The sequence below is a fragment of the Peromyscus californicus genome, unplaced genomic scaffold (genome assembly GCF_007827085.1).
Source record: "Peromyscus californicus insignis strain IS unplaced genomic scaffold, ASM782708v3 Scaffold_22__1_contigs__length_63687245, whole genome shotgun sequence".
NCBI lineage: Eukaryota > Metazoa > Chordata > Mammalia > Rodentia > Cricetidae > Peromyscus > Peromyscus californicus.
In genome coordinates this window covers 50,133,481-50,146,414 of record NW_026294525.1, presented here as the reverse complement: position 1 = coordinate 50,146,414, position 12,934 = coordinate 50,133,481, and the positions used below count along the sequence as shown (strand labels likewise).

The 12,934-nt window shown below is 38.4% G+C and overlaps 1 long non-coding RNA gene across 7 annotated transcripts in view; it reads right to left on the bottom strand.

Annotated features, from left to right (window-relative positions):
* Nucleotides 1-12,934, bottom strand: part of LOC128118629 (uncharacterized) — a 68,182-nt gene that overhangs the window by 23,376 nt on the left and 31,872 nt on the right. The gene's annotated exons all lie outside the window — the stretch shown is intronic.

Here is a 12,934-nt window from a genome sequence, read left to right as displayed (position 1 = left end):
GTCTTCTGATTACTGCTGATGCTTAGATTTCCCATAAGTAATCTTAATGTTTAAGGTGTTACTACAGTTTCTGTCCCTCAACCAAGGAAACTATCAGGACTGCAAAAGAAAATGTTGTCTTTTGTTATTCATAAAACATAGAGCTCTGAATAATGCATGTAGATTGAAAATATTTTTTGTCTCTATGTTTTATTTTGCAATGTTTTCTACAACAAACAAGTTTGGATTTTTAACAGATTTTATTTATTTCAATTATATACTTAGTCTTCCAGGTTGGTAGCATTCAAATATTGATTCACCAGATAGAAAATGAGAATGAAAAATCAGAGTAGAAAATAAGAGTGAAATGTTGGATCTGCTTTGTACTAAACTTTCATAAACACAGATTAAGAATAGTTAGATCAATTGTCATGTCCTTCCAATACACTGAAAAACAAGTAATCCAGTTTCCAAAAGTTTATGTGAATATATTTTTAAGATCGAGTTAAAAAGCAGAGAGCAGGTAAACAGGACAAATGTAAAATATTTCTTTTGGAATTGAAGGATAGGGGGGCAAAAAATGTGTGGATGAATAACGGGTAGACTGATAGATTTTCATAAGAAAGAAATTGTAGCAGCTTTAGCCAATCTTTTCATTATATAGCTGGAGCATTGGAAACCTGCTACAACCCTTATATTAAGTTCTATTAATTGTAACTAGCTAATATTTTCTATTCCCAAATTAAAAAGCTAAACATTATTTAGAATGTTCTTGGAATATAAGATACCTGACAGTTTTTTTGTTCTTTTATGGCAAAATTATAAGTAAAGTATAAAGGCAGCCTGTAGAATAATAAGTGACAGGAACATGATAGCCCAAAACAGGCTAGAGTGAGCCTCTGCTGATTTTACTGCTTGAAGCCTTCTCCCTTTCAAAGAATGCCTGGCAATTTTTAATCATCACCTTGGGTGCTGTTCCAGGAGTGCCCTGTCCTGTTATTGGCTTCCTCTTCAGAGCAGCACTGCTGCCTCTGCTGCTCTGGCCACTTTACAGAATCGCAACCTGCCTCATCCACTGTCTGCTCTCACTACTATCATCTGCCTGGAAACCAATGTGCTGTTCATTGCTTGTTTTATTACAAATGCTCTACAATGACTTCTCTTTAGTCCCACACAACTTACCATCAGTTAGCTAGTTACATAGAAAATTAGATTTATTTTTTACTTATGTTTAGAAAGAGATTGGGTACCAAGGAAAAGAAACAGAGGAAACTACAAATACTCATAAACATTATCACACAAAAAGGAGCAGCAATAAATTTTCAGCATACATTCACAAACTGCTAACCACACAATATAATCTCCCCTGGATCACCACACACTCTAATTAGCAGAGAAGCAATGATCTTTCCAAATGTGAAGATTCTCTTTCTGTTGGATGCATATTTCCTTCTAAATAGATTTAAGCCTAAAACACTTGGTATATAAATGAATTACTTCCTTGGTTTCCTTGATATGAACTATTTCTGAACTGTTAGAATATGCATTTACAATATAAGTATCGTGTTGCAATATCTCATTTTCTGTTTCTTTCATTTATCAAAATTCTATATCTTCAGTTAGATGACTAGTATATTAACAACTGAAACTACCATATTTTTATTCCCCATGATTTTTTGCAAAATTCTGGACACAGGGCACACTTATGCTACTCAAATACTTATATAGAATTTATATAGATTTGAGTGATAAGAGTAAGATAAATTTGAGCTGTGAAAGAAATGATCTTCTATAAATGCTTATTCTCTTTCTTTAGTGGTTTGATTTAAATGCTTAGTCTTAAATACAAGAATAAACATAAATCATTGTAATTGCTATAAAGAAACAATCAGAAATGAAACCCAAGACTAGAGAGGAAATAATAACCTATAGAAATGATTAGTTACTTAAATTTACAATACTGTTCTGTTCATTTTCATAACTTCCTTAAGCTTTTAGTGACAAAAATAGCTCTTGAAAATATAGTCTGTTTTAACATCAGTCAAGGAAAACCTATAGATCACCTATATAAATTCTAAGTGTATTAACCTTCTGACTAGGACCTATCTTGAAAAGTCCACAGTCTAACATCCATCCACTAGAACAAGGGCATACAGAATAACATACTGTTCACCTTTAGATGCAGGCACTCTGTTTTAAATATGACTGGATGAGTGCTACAGTGAAAAAAAACAATGAAAAAAGATAAATGACAAAAGCCAAGGTAAAAGCAAATATTCAAACAGAAGGCACTTGAAAATAAACCCCCATACTATTTTTGGTAGTCTCAAAATATAAATATCTATTAAATGTGTTTTTTTAACTTCTGTGACTATCACCATGGTAACAGTCCAGGACAATTCAGACAGAAAATTTAAATTAAAACCCATAGGTTGGACAACAGAACAAATGTCCATGAATTCTGTAGCCTAATTGAGCAGATGAATCTAGCATTTATTTTTTTAAATGGTAATAAGCCTTCTGTCATTATCAGACAAAGGAGTAATCTGAAGATAAGATGTTTTAAGGGAAGGGATACAGAACTACAATAGGGCAGATATTCTGAAGATGAAGTTTATCTTTCTTAAAAATATCTAGCATTTCTTTCTAAATTACAGGTCATTTTTTTCTATGCATAAAAACAAAACTTCAAAACGTATACAAAAATTTGGATGCAAAGCAAGTCTTTGTGCCTTCCACTCCCAATTTTCTTTTCCACAGACAGCCAGTTTAGCACTTGAGTTCTGCCTTTAGTTCATACAATTGTGAACACACCCATGCACACACACACACCACCACCACCACCACCACCACCACCACCACCACTACTCTGCATTTGGTACATGCAAAAATAAATAAAAAGAAACTATGTTACAAATGAATGAATTTGAGGACAGTGTGTGAAGCAAAAAAATTAGTAACAGAAACACAGTTGCTACATGATTTTTTCACTCACAAGGAGTCAAACTGTACAAAGTAGAAAAATGATTGCTGGGGCTGAGTGGAAGAAGACATAAGGAGTCACTCACTGTTCAGTGAGGACAAGGTTTCAGTTTGGCAAATAAAATAATGTTTTAGAAGCCTGTTGCATACACAAGATGCATATAGTTAATAGAATTGAACTAAATACACTTTTTAAAAGTTAAGATGTTAAATTTGGTGTTCTGCTTTTTACCCGAATGAACCAATAGCCAAAACTAGGACTTAATTCTCTCCCATTAACTAGCAACACAGACTAGCCACTGTGGGGTCTGGAACCTGGCAGAATGTAAGTCAGGGCTTACATTATCAGTGAGGCAAAGAACTCAGAGCTGATAGCAACCACTTCCCCTGCACAATAGTGAAGACAATTTATTGAGTTGGAATCCCAAAGATCATCTGCAAAAGATTAAGGCAGAAGTTGAGCCTTCATACTTGACAGCTAGAACTGATGTCAGCAACAACTGCTCAGGAACCTTCTATCTGGCCAAGATTAAAATTAAAGGACTAGTGAAAGTTAACAAGTAAATGGTCCCCTTAGAGTTGGGGCTACAGCAGAAACAGGGACATTTTATGGATCCTTTCAGGAAGATAGAGCAAATTGAACAAAGACAATTGCTACACGGTGGTCTCCAGATTTCCTGACATTTTGCCCTAGGTGCTGAGGGATTTCTACAGTTACCACAGATAATTTGGTAATAGCAAACTTAAAACTAAAGCCATTATCACCAAAAGGAATGGGACTAGTGACATCTAACTTCCTCCTTTTGGAAAAGTCTACAAAGTTTTAGTAATCAAAATATTAAAATGCTGATATAAATGTAAATAGATAGACCAATAGGATAGAGCTTAGAAACAAATTCACACATTTGTAGTCAATTGACTTTTGACAAAAGTGCCAAAAATATACAGTAGGAGAAAGGACAATCTCTTCAACGAATGGTTTTGAGAAAACTAGATGCCCTAGACAAGTGTGGTGCACACACCTATAATTACAACACTTGGAGCTCTAGACAGAAATTCAGGAGTTCAATGGCTTGTGTCAAGTTGGCTTGGCTATGTGTCAAGTTGGAGGTAGCCTGGAATATTGTAGGTGGCACAGAGGTCCTTGTGCTCATAGATAAGCACCAGGGGAACCAGAAATTTTAGACATACAGGGTTATCTTTTCAAAGGGAGAGATATATAACAAGGACTCAAGTCCACTGTTGGAGTCCCAAGTTTGTATTCTATATATCACATGCAGTTATGCTTATCCAAATAACTTAATTTTATCCTTACTCACGTAACAATTTTCTCCTAAAACAAGCTTTCTGAATATGATTTCTCTTCTAAAAATAAAATTACATGCTAACATTTTCCATAATTCTTGTGAGAAATACATACAAAATACTAAGGAACTTATATCAGACACACATATACACACATGTAGAAAAATAGCTGTGATTTTAAAATGTACCTGTAATCACAAAAAGTATGAATCATAAAATCTTACTTTCTTACTTGATTTTCTCTAACACACACACACACACACACACACACACATACACACACTGATTATGTGATTAAATTGTTTAACTCATGGGAAAATTTGACCCACAAGAAATCAAACTCATGTCCTTGGCCTCATTTGAAGTTTCACTAATCATCATTATCCAAATTTTCTTTTTAAAATTCCAATGGCAATTATTATCTGCAGAATTCTTTGGTAATTAATCATGCACTGCTTTGTGGTAAACCAATTGTTCCCTTGAGCTGTCATCTAACTGTTTTCTTATTTGCTTTGTGCTGCAGTACATTTTTTTATATTATCACAAAATTGTCTTTGCAAAGTGCAGATACTACAGTTACATTGGTGAGTTCTTACAATGAAAGGCACATTTCCAAAACAGCCAGTGGCTTGCTGGCCCTCTGTCCACTGGCTGGGTGCCTTTCACAGACCACCACGTTGTTCCTTTGCACTGCGCCATCTCTATGGCCTTCCTCCTTCCCAGCCTGTGGTAGATACAGTAGAGACCATCTAAAGATCCACATGTGAGTCCCCACTCCTGCACTTGACGGATCAAAGGTCTTTAGACATAGAAATTATCCTAGATTATGAAGATGAACCCACAAAGGAAAGATGAGAATTTTTACCAAGAAAAGAGGAGAGAAAGCAGGAGAAAGTCAGTGTGATGGCTACTGTTATCAAATTGATAGAATCTAGGATCTTTGGGGAGATCGGGCTTCTGGGTTTGTCTGATGGGGTTTATCTTAATTTTCATTAATTGAGGGGGGAAGAAGCCACTGTGAACAACACACATTTCCCTGGCTGTGGTGTGTGTGTGTGTGTGTGTGTGTGTGTGTGTGTATGTGTGTGTGTGTGTGTGTGTGCGTGTGTGTGTTTGTGCCCACACGCGCACATGCACGTGTTGGTACACCCACATGCATGTGTGTTGAGATGGGATCTCACTATGTAAACCAAGCTGGCCTTGAACTTACAGCAATCTTCCCATCTAAGCTTCCAAATTTGGGCATTGCAGGGGCCAGTCACCATGCCCCGGTAGAGCCTTCAGGAAGGTATTTAGGTAGTGGAGTCAGATGCTATCTCACAGGAGAGAGTGAGTCTCACTTTTGAGACTGTATTAGTTACTTGAAAAGCATGAAGTTTGAAAGTGACTTTTCTGCTTTTTCTTGGCAGAGAGACTCTCTCACCATGTGAATTCTGTTCTACTTTCTATCCACCTTCAATCATAAGCCCCTCACTAGTAAGTAAATAAATGCCATCAACATACTCTTTGAATTCTAAAACCATGAGCCAAAGTTAATATCTTTCCTTTATGAAATTTTCCAGTTTAAATAATTTGGTTACAGCTATAAAAAGCAAACTAAGACAATAAAATATTATTTCTGAAGTTAGATTACACAAGGTATTTGCAGGCCTGCCTTGCCTTCCTGGGTCACTTTTATCAAAAAAAGCAGCTTCTGTGTCATAAGACATTAACCTTTTTAGGAGGTTCATGGGGTAAAGACTATCCTGCTACAGATCATGTGAATAATTCATCTTGGAATGGAAGCCTCTAACCCAACCTCACCTTTAGAAGACTACAGGCCCACTGCCATCTTGGTACAGCCTCACAAGACACTGATGAGCAAGCACACAACAAAGACTCTCCTGAACTTGCAATGTCAGACACCGTATGAGATGATAAATGTTCATCATTCTTCTAACCTGTAATTCTTGCACAATAAGAAATGGCTAATATAATAAGCATTACTTCTACTCACATTTCATTGATAGAATTCAGTTGTTTGACTGATATATTAATCCATTCTCTGTTATAGTGAAATACTTCAGTTAGGATAACTTTATTAAAAAAGAGGATTTAATTAATCTATAGTTCTGGAGACTCAAAAGCACAGATGGCACAATGAGTGTTGTGTGACATATTTCCCTGGGGAGACACAACGCACACATCCACTTACCCAAGAAAGGGAGGAGCCTGCAACAGACTAAGGTAACAATTACACCAATGTCCAATTAAGGAGCCAATGAGCTTTTAATTGGGGTTACTAACAGGAGTATAGTGAGGGGTCACTTACAAGAAGAAGAGCAGGGATGACTTAAAAGCAGCTTCATCACCAGACAGCCCATCCCAACATGGGTAACAACTCTCAAACGCCTGCAACTCTGGAGCTTGCTGTGCAACTTTCAGGTAGCTTGACAGTTGAATATCTCCTGGTTTCTGCAGTGTTCCAGGTCAGAGTTTCCACTCCAAGCAATTGTGTACTACTTTTTATATTCTAGGTGGGTGCCCTCCAGAATCTTTCAAGTTTCTATTCTCTGGGATGTGAAAACTTTTATTTACTTCCTGAGGCTCATGAGCCTCTCCTTCCTTTATGAAGCCAATGCCTCAACTTTGGGGGATGTTGCAATCTGGAGGAAAATGCCATATAAGTGACCAATAGAGCCTGGTGGTGGTGTGACCACACGGTGCTCACAGTGGAGTAACCACAGGCCTCATGATGATGTATCACAGGAGTGTGCACATTCACAGGAGAGAAAACATATTACCAAATAGGCAGACAAAGAAAGAGAAAAGTGCCAGGTTTCGTTTTTTTATATTGACAACCAAACCAACCAACAGGACCCACGTGAAAGCTACCATAATTTCTCCCAAATACAGCCCTTCAATGATTTAAGTACCTTCTACTAGGCTCTATCACTTACCTGCCCACATTGTCTACTAAGAGCACTACATTAGGGACTAAGATTCCAATACAAAACCTCTCAGGAAATAAACCACATTGAAACAATAGCAACCAAACAAGACCAAGAGAGGCTGAAAATACAGTTGGCCACACCCAGTTGCCACACCTTTGCATAGCTACAGGGATTGCCCTATCTGGGACAGCAAGAGAATGAAGAAAGGACAAACACAGGAACACACAGAAAAGCTGGGGTTGGGTAGACTAAGCTCTCTGATGGAGGGGCTGTAGCATCCTGGAAGCTCAGTATCTTTATTGCATACAGTTGAACAGGGAGATGTGATTATTAAATATAGCTGAAACAAGAAGGCAGGTTTAGCTAATTGTAGTAATCTTTTGTAGTGGGTAGTCATTCCAATTTTGATCTGGAAGTTCCAACCCCCATTGAGACTTCGGCAACTGTCATGCCTACAAGGCGGGGCCAAGGGAGGTGCCTGGAGACCCAAGATCTGGATGGGCCAGCGCTCTCTCTCTGTTCCAGGACCCTGGACGGTGGAGGTGGGCCAAGCAGAGCTCCAGAGAACACCGCTGGACTGCGATACACCTTCCGCAGACCCCACGACCTACCTATCCCTTAATTTGTAAGTTACGCCATTAAATAAATCTCCTTTTAACTACGTGGAGTGGCCTTAATAATTTCACCAATATCTGGTGCCCAACGTGGGACACGAGCCCACAACCCTGGGATTAAGAGTCCCATGCTCTACCAATGCTGAGAAACATTAGGTGACTGTCCAGGCTGCCAGCTGTCTCGGTCTACTCTTGCAAGATTTCCAAAAGTTGCTTGCATCCATCTAACATTTCTCAGGTACCATTATATTCCTTCTCAGGTCTTTGATGGGATTGAAGACTAGCAGTTATAGTTACAACTTAGTAGATAGAACATATTAAGTATTAGATTCAGGTTCTTTAGGATAGGACACCTTTTGGAATGATCTTTGTAACATGCCATTTACCTATGCTCTATACTTCTCTGGATTTTAGTATGTGTTTCTTGCTTGATATTGTTTGCATTGGTTGTAGTTCCATCTTATCTAGGTCATTATCCCTCATTATTCCTGGACAATATTTGATAACCATTCCTTTGTATATAGTCTTGTATTAGGTTAGAACTTTCTTATTTAGACAAAAAGGGGGAGATGTAGTGGGTAGCCATTCCAGCTTTGATCTGGAAGTTCCAACCCCCATTGAGACTTCGACAACTGTCATGCCTACAAGGCGGGGCCAAGGAAGGCACCTGAAAGACCCGAGATCTGGATGGGCCAGCGCTCTCTCTCTGTTCTGGGACCCTAGACGGTGGAGGTGGGCCAAGCAGAGCTCCAGAGAACACTGCTGGACTGCGATACACCTTCCCCAGACCCTGCGACCTACCTATTCCTTAATTTGTAAGTTACGCCATTAAATAAATCTCCTTTTAACTACGTGGAGTGGCCTTAATAATTTCACCAATAGTCTTTGTAGGGGAACATTTTTCAGACCATAAATATCCAGGAGGAGAAAGCTATAGTGGACATTCTCTGCACATACTGTCAGTATTCACACTCAGACCAGAGGGAAGGCTTTGCCATTTCCCTGAGTGTAGACAGAAGTCTTTGTCATTTTCCAGTGGTCTAGCACATTGGACTCCTTGATAGGGCACACCCATATCAACAAAACACCCAGTGAAGAGCAGATAACAGAATTTCGTGGATAGCTGCCATTCTCCATGGAACACACTCTAACATCTGGACATCATCTAACTTATGCTTCAGTTTCTACAGCTAGATTTTAGAGAAAAAAGCAAATTTGAGTGAAAATTAGCCATCATTACCATTTCTGAGTGGGTTTAGTGCTAATACTTGAGCTAAACAAGTGACGAGAGGCAGAATTAAACCCTATCTGTAGGATGTCCAAGATGCTATACAAATCAATGGAGTGGGCAAGTTTCAGAAGACAGGTATAGAGGGGGGACTGAATAGATAATTCCAGAGATGTAGATAATGTTTCCCTGTAATTGTTTGTTTTACTCTTTTGGGGGAGGGGCTGCCACCCAGCTCCCAAAGAAATCATACACAGAGGCTTTTTCTTAGTTATAAATGCCCGGCCTTAGCTGGCTTGTTTCTTGCCAGCTGTTCTTAACTTAAATTATTCCATCTATCTTTTGCCTTTGGGCTTGTGTCTTTTTCTATTTCTGTGTGCCTTTCATTACTTCTTACTCTGTCTCTGGCTGTGTAGCTGGGTGGCTGGCCCCTGATGTCCTCCTCCTTCCTCTCTCATTCCTTGATCTTTTCTCCTCCCAGATTTCTCCTTCTATTTATTTTCTCTGCCTGACAGCCCCACCTATCCTTTCTCTGGCCTCACTATTGCCTGTTCACCTCTTTATTAGACTATCAGGTGTTTTAGACAGGCACAGTAACAGAGCTTCACAGAGTTAAACATATGTAACTTAAACAAAAGTAACACACCTTAAAGTAATATCTATAACATTTCCCAATAAATATCTGTAGAATGGATGGAGAATTAAATTGGACTTCCCAGAAAAGATGATCCATAACATAAAACTATTAATGAACATGAAGTAGATCCATATGCCATGACATAAAAAGAAGTCTGAGATGTCACTGAAAAGTTTATGTGTGTGTGTATGTTCCTTGTCTTATGTTGGAAAGACATCCCAGTAAGTTAATTCATCATGTTAAAAATATCAATAAGATGAATATACCAGTGTTAGTCAGTTTTCTAGCATCATAACAACATGCCTGAGATAATTTTGGCTCACAGTTTAGAAAATCTCAATCCATGATCAATTGGTCCCATTGTGGGACTTATGACAAGACAGCAAATCATTGTGAAAATATTGTAACAGAGAAACACCTCATAGCAGTTTTAAAGGGAAGGCCTTTGGAAAATAGAAGGGGTCAGTCTCCCACAATCCCCTTCAGAGGCCCCTAGTGATTTAAGTGCTGTCCAATAGACCCCACTGTTCAAATGTTCCACTTCCTAATAACTCTACCCTGGAGACCAAGCCTATAACTCCTGGGCCATTGTGTGCATTTAAAATCATTTTAGCAGCACCTGATCTACAGGACATGGAGGTAGACCTTGGAGGTCATGAAAAGCTGGCAAGAAACATGCCAAGCTAAGGCCAGGCATTTATACTTAAGAATAAGCCTCCATGTTTGATTTATTGGGCAGCTGGGTGGCAGGCTCCCCAAAAGAGCCAAAACAAACAACAACATTTTGGTGGTCCAATGTGGTGATTAAATTTCCATAGTACCTGAGAAAGTTTAAAAAAAAAAAAAGGATGCAGCTCCTTTAAGAGTACACTGAAACATATGAGTGATTTACTCTTGTGACCCTCTAAAAACTGCAACTCATTACCTCAACCCACCCAGCATCAGGACTCAATATTGTTCTATGTGGCTAGACTAAGAAAAGACTAATATTCAAATTTTAAGTATGATGTCTGCTGCATCCATAGGGATTTCTTACAATTGTAAAGTGAAATCTATTAATTCCAATCACTTTAAGTTAGAAAACATCTGTATTATTAATTAATAAATAAAACCTCAGCTTTTATAAAAGCAGGTAAAATATTCTGATCTTTATTTTATACATTCTGAAATATTTAAGTTGTTTACAATAAATAGCCATTGCTTTTACAGTGATACAGTGTAATAAAAGTAAGAAGATAAGCATATTATCTGGAGAAAAAAAGATCTCCAAAATGCTTCACAAATCTATTTCCCAGTACACACAATTTCTCAGCTTGGGCTTTTGTCATTCTTTAGACCAGCATTCTGCAAAGTTCCAGTTATGAACAAGAGCATAAAAACTGTGTATATTTCTTCTGCCACTACTCATTTCTGCATCTGTAGCTGGAAGCAGCCATAAATGTTGCCTAAGTGGATGCATATGATGGTACCCCATGCAAACTGTGTTTACTGGGATGGGTAGTTTGGACTATTTATTGTTTGACGTCTCATACTACTGAAGCTCCTAAATTAGCTCTCTGCCTCTAATCTGTTTCCCTTCTCTCTCAAAGCCATACATTCATCCTACAAACATAATTAGTTTTATACCCTGTTTCTACTTAAGACTCATTGGTCTGAAAAATTCTAAGATTTCTGGAAATCTCCAGACTAATTTTTAAGACTGTTAACAACCTTGATCATATATATAAACACAGCTTAATGTACTCTTTTCACTGCCTCCACAGTCTCTGTGCATGAAATTTAAAAATATTATTTATTATTATTCTGCCTTTGTGTGTGTGTGTGTGTGTGTGTGTGTGTGTGTGTGTGTGTGTGTGTGTGATGATGCCCATATGGATGTGAAGATGCATGTGTGTAAAGATGAATAGTTGTATGTGAAGGCCCATATGCATGTGTGTATGTTTATGAAGACACAGTCATGTGTCTTTACACATGACTTCTGCCTTTATGTGTGTGTGTCTGTATGTGTTTGTGAAGATGCATACATTTGTGTGAAGACACATGTGCATGTGTGTGTGTGTGTGTGTGTGTATGTATGAAGTGAAGATACACTTGTGAGTTGTAGAACATCATTTAAGATGTGTTACTTTTGTTTATGTTGCATTTGTTTAACTCTGTGAAGCTGTGTTACTGTGCCTGTCTAAAATACCTGATGGTCTAATAAAGAGCTGAACGGCCAATAGTGATGCAGGAGAAAGGATAGCCGGGGCTGTCAGGCAGAGGGAATATATAGAAGGAGAAATCTGGGAGGAAGGAGGAAGCAACCAGAGAAGAAGGACTCCGGGACCAGCCACCCAGCTACAGCCAGCCACAGAGTCAGAGTGAAAGTAAGGTGGCAGAAGTAAGGGAAGGAAAAGGCCAGGGGCAAAATATAGATGGGTAATTTAAGTTAAGAAAAGCTGGCAAGAAACAAGCCAAGCTAAGGCCAGGCATTTATACTTAAGAATAAGCCTCCATGTGTGATTTATTGGGCAGCTGGGTGGCAGGCTCCCCCAAAAGAGTAAAAAAGAAACAACAACACTAGTACATGTGTTTGTGTGTATTTGTGAAGAGACTCATGAGAGTGTGAAGATGCATGTTTGTGTGTGAAGATGCACATGTGTGAAGATGGACATGTATGAAGATGTAGGTGCATGTGTAGATACTCACATGTGTGAAGATGTGCTTGTGCAGGTGAAGATGTGTGTGTGTGTGTGTGTGTGTGTGTGTGTGTGTGTGTGTGTGTGTGTGTGCGCACGTGCATGTAGATGCAAGCATGCCTTGGAGATTATATATATGTCAGGAAAAACTTTCAGGAGTTGGTTCACTCCTGTTGTTCCTAGAACCAAACTCAGGTCATCACCAGGCTTACAGTTTTACCTATTGAGCCATCTTGTTGGACCAGTACACATCTTGATTGACACCTTGCATTATATGACTTCTATACGCCACTATCAGTTAGACACAACATACCATGAAAGCTGAGACTATTCTTTTGAATTTCTAGAATTCAAGACATAATAGATAGCAGAACATTCAGAAGCATTTTTGAGCTACAAAAAAAAACCAAAGAAATATCCTTGTACTTATTAATTTTCAAATTAAATGCAGAACTCCCCATCCCCAGGACTTCACCTTCTCCTTTTCCATTCAGAACAATCAAAGATGGTAGCTTTTTTTTCTCATCTTCCTTTACATGTTTCTGCTTGATCCAATGATGGCAAACATGAACTGTCTT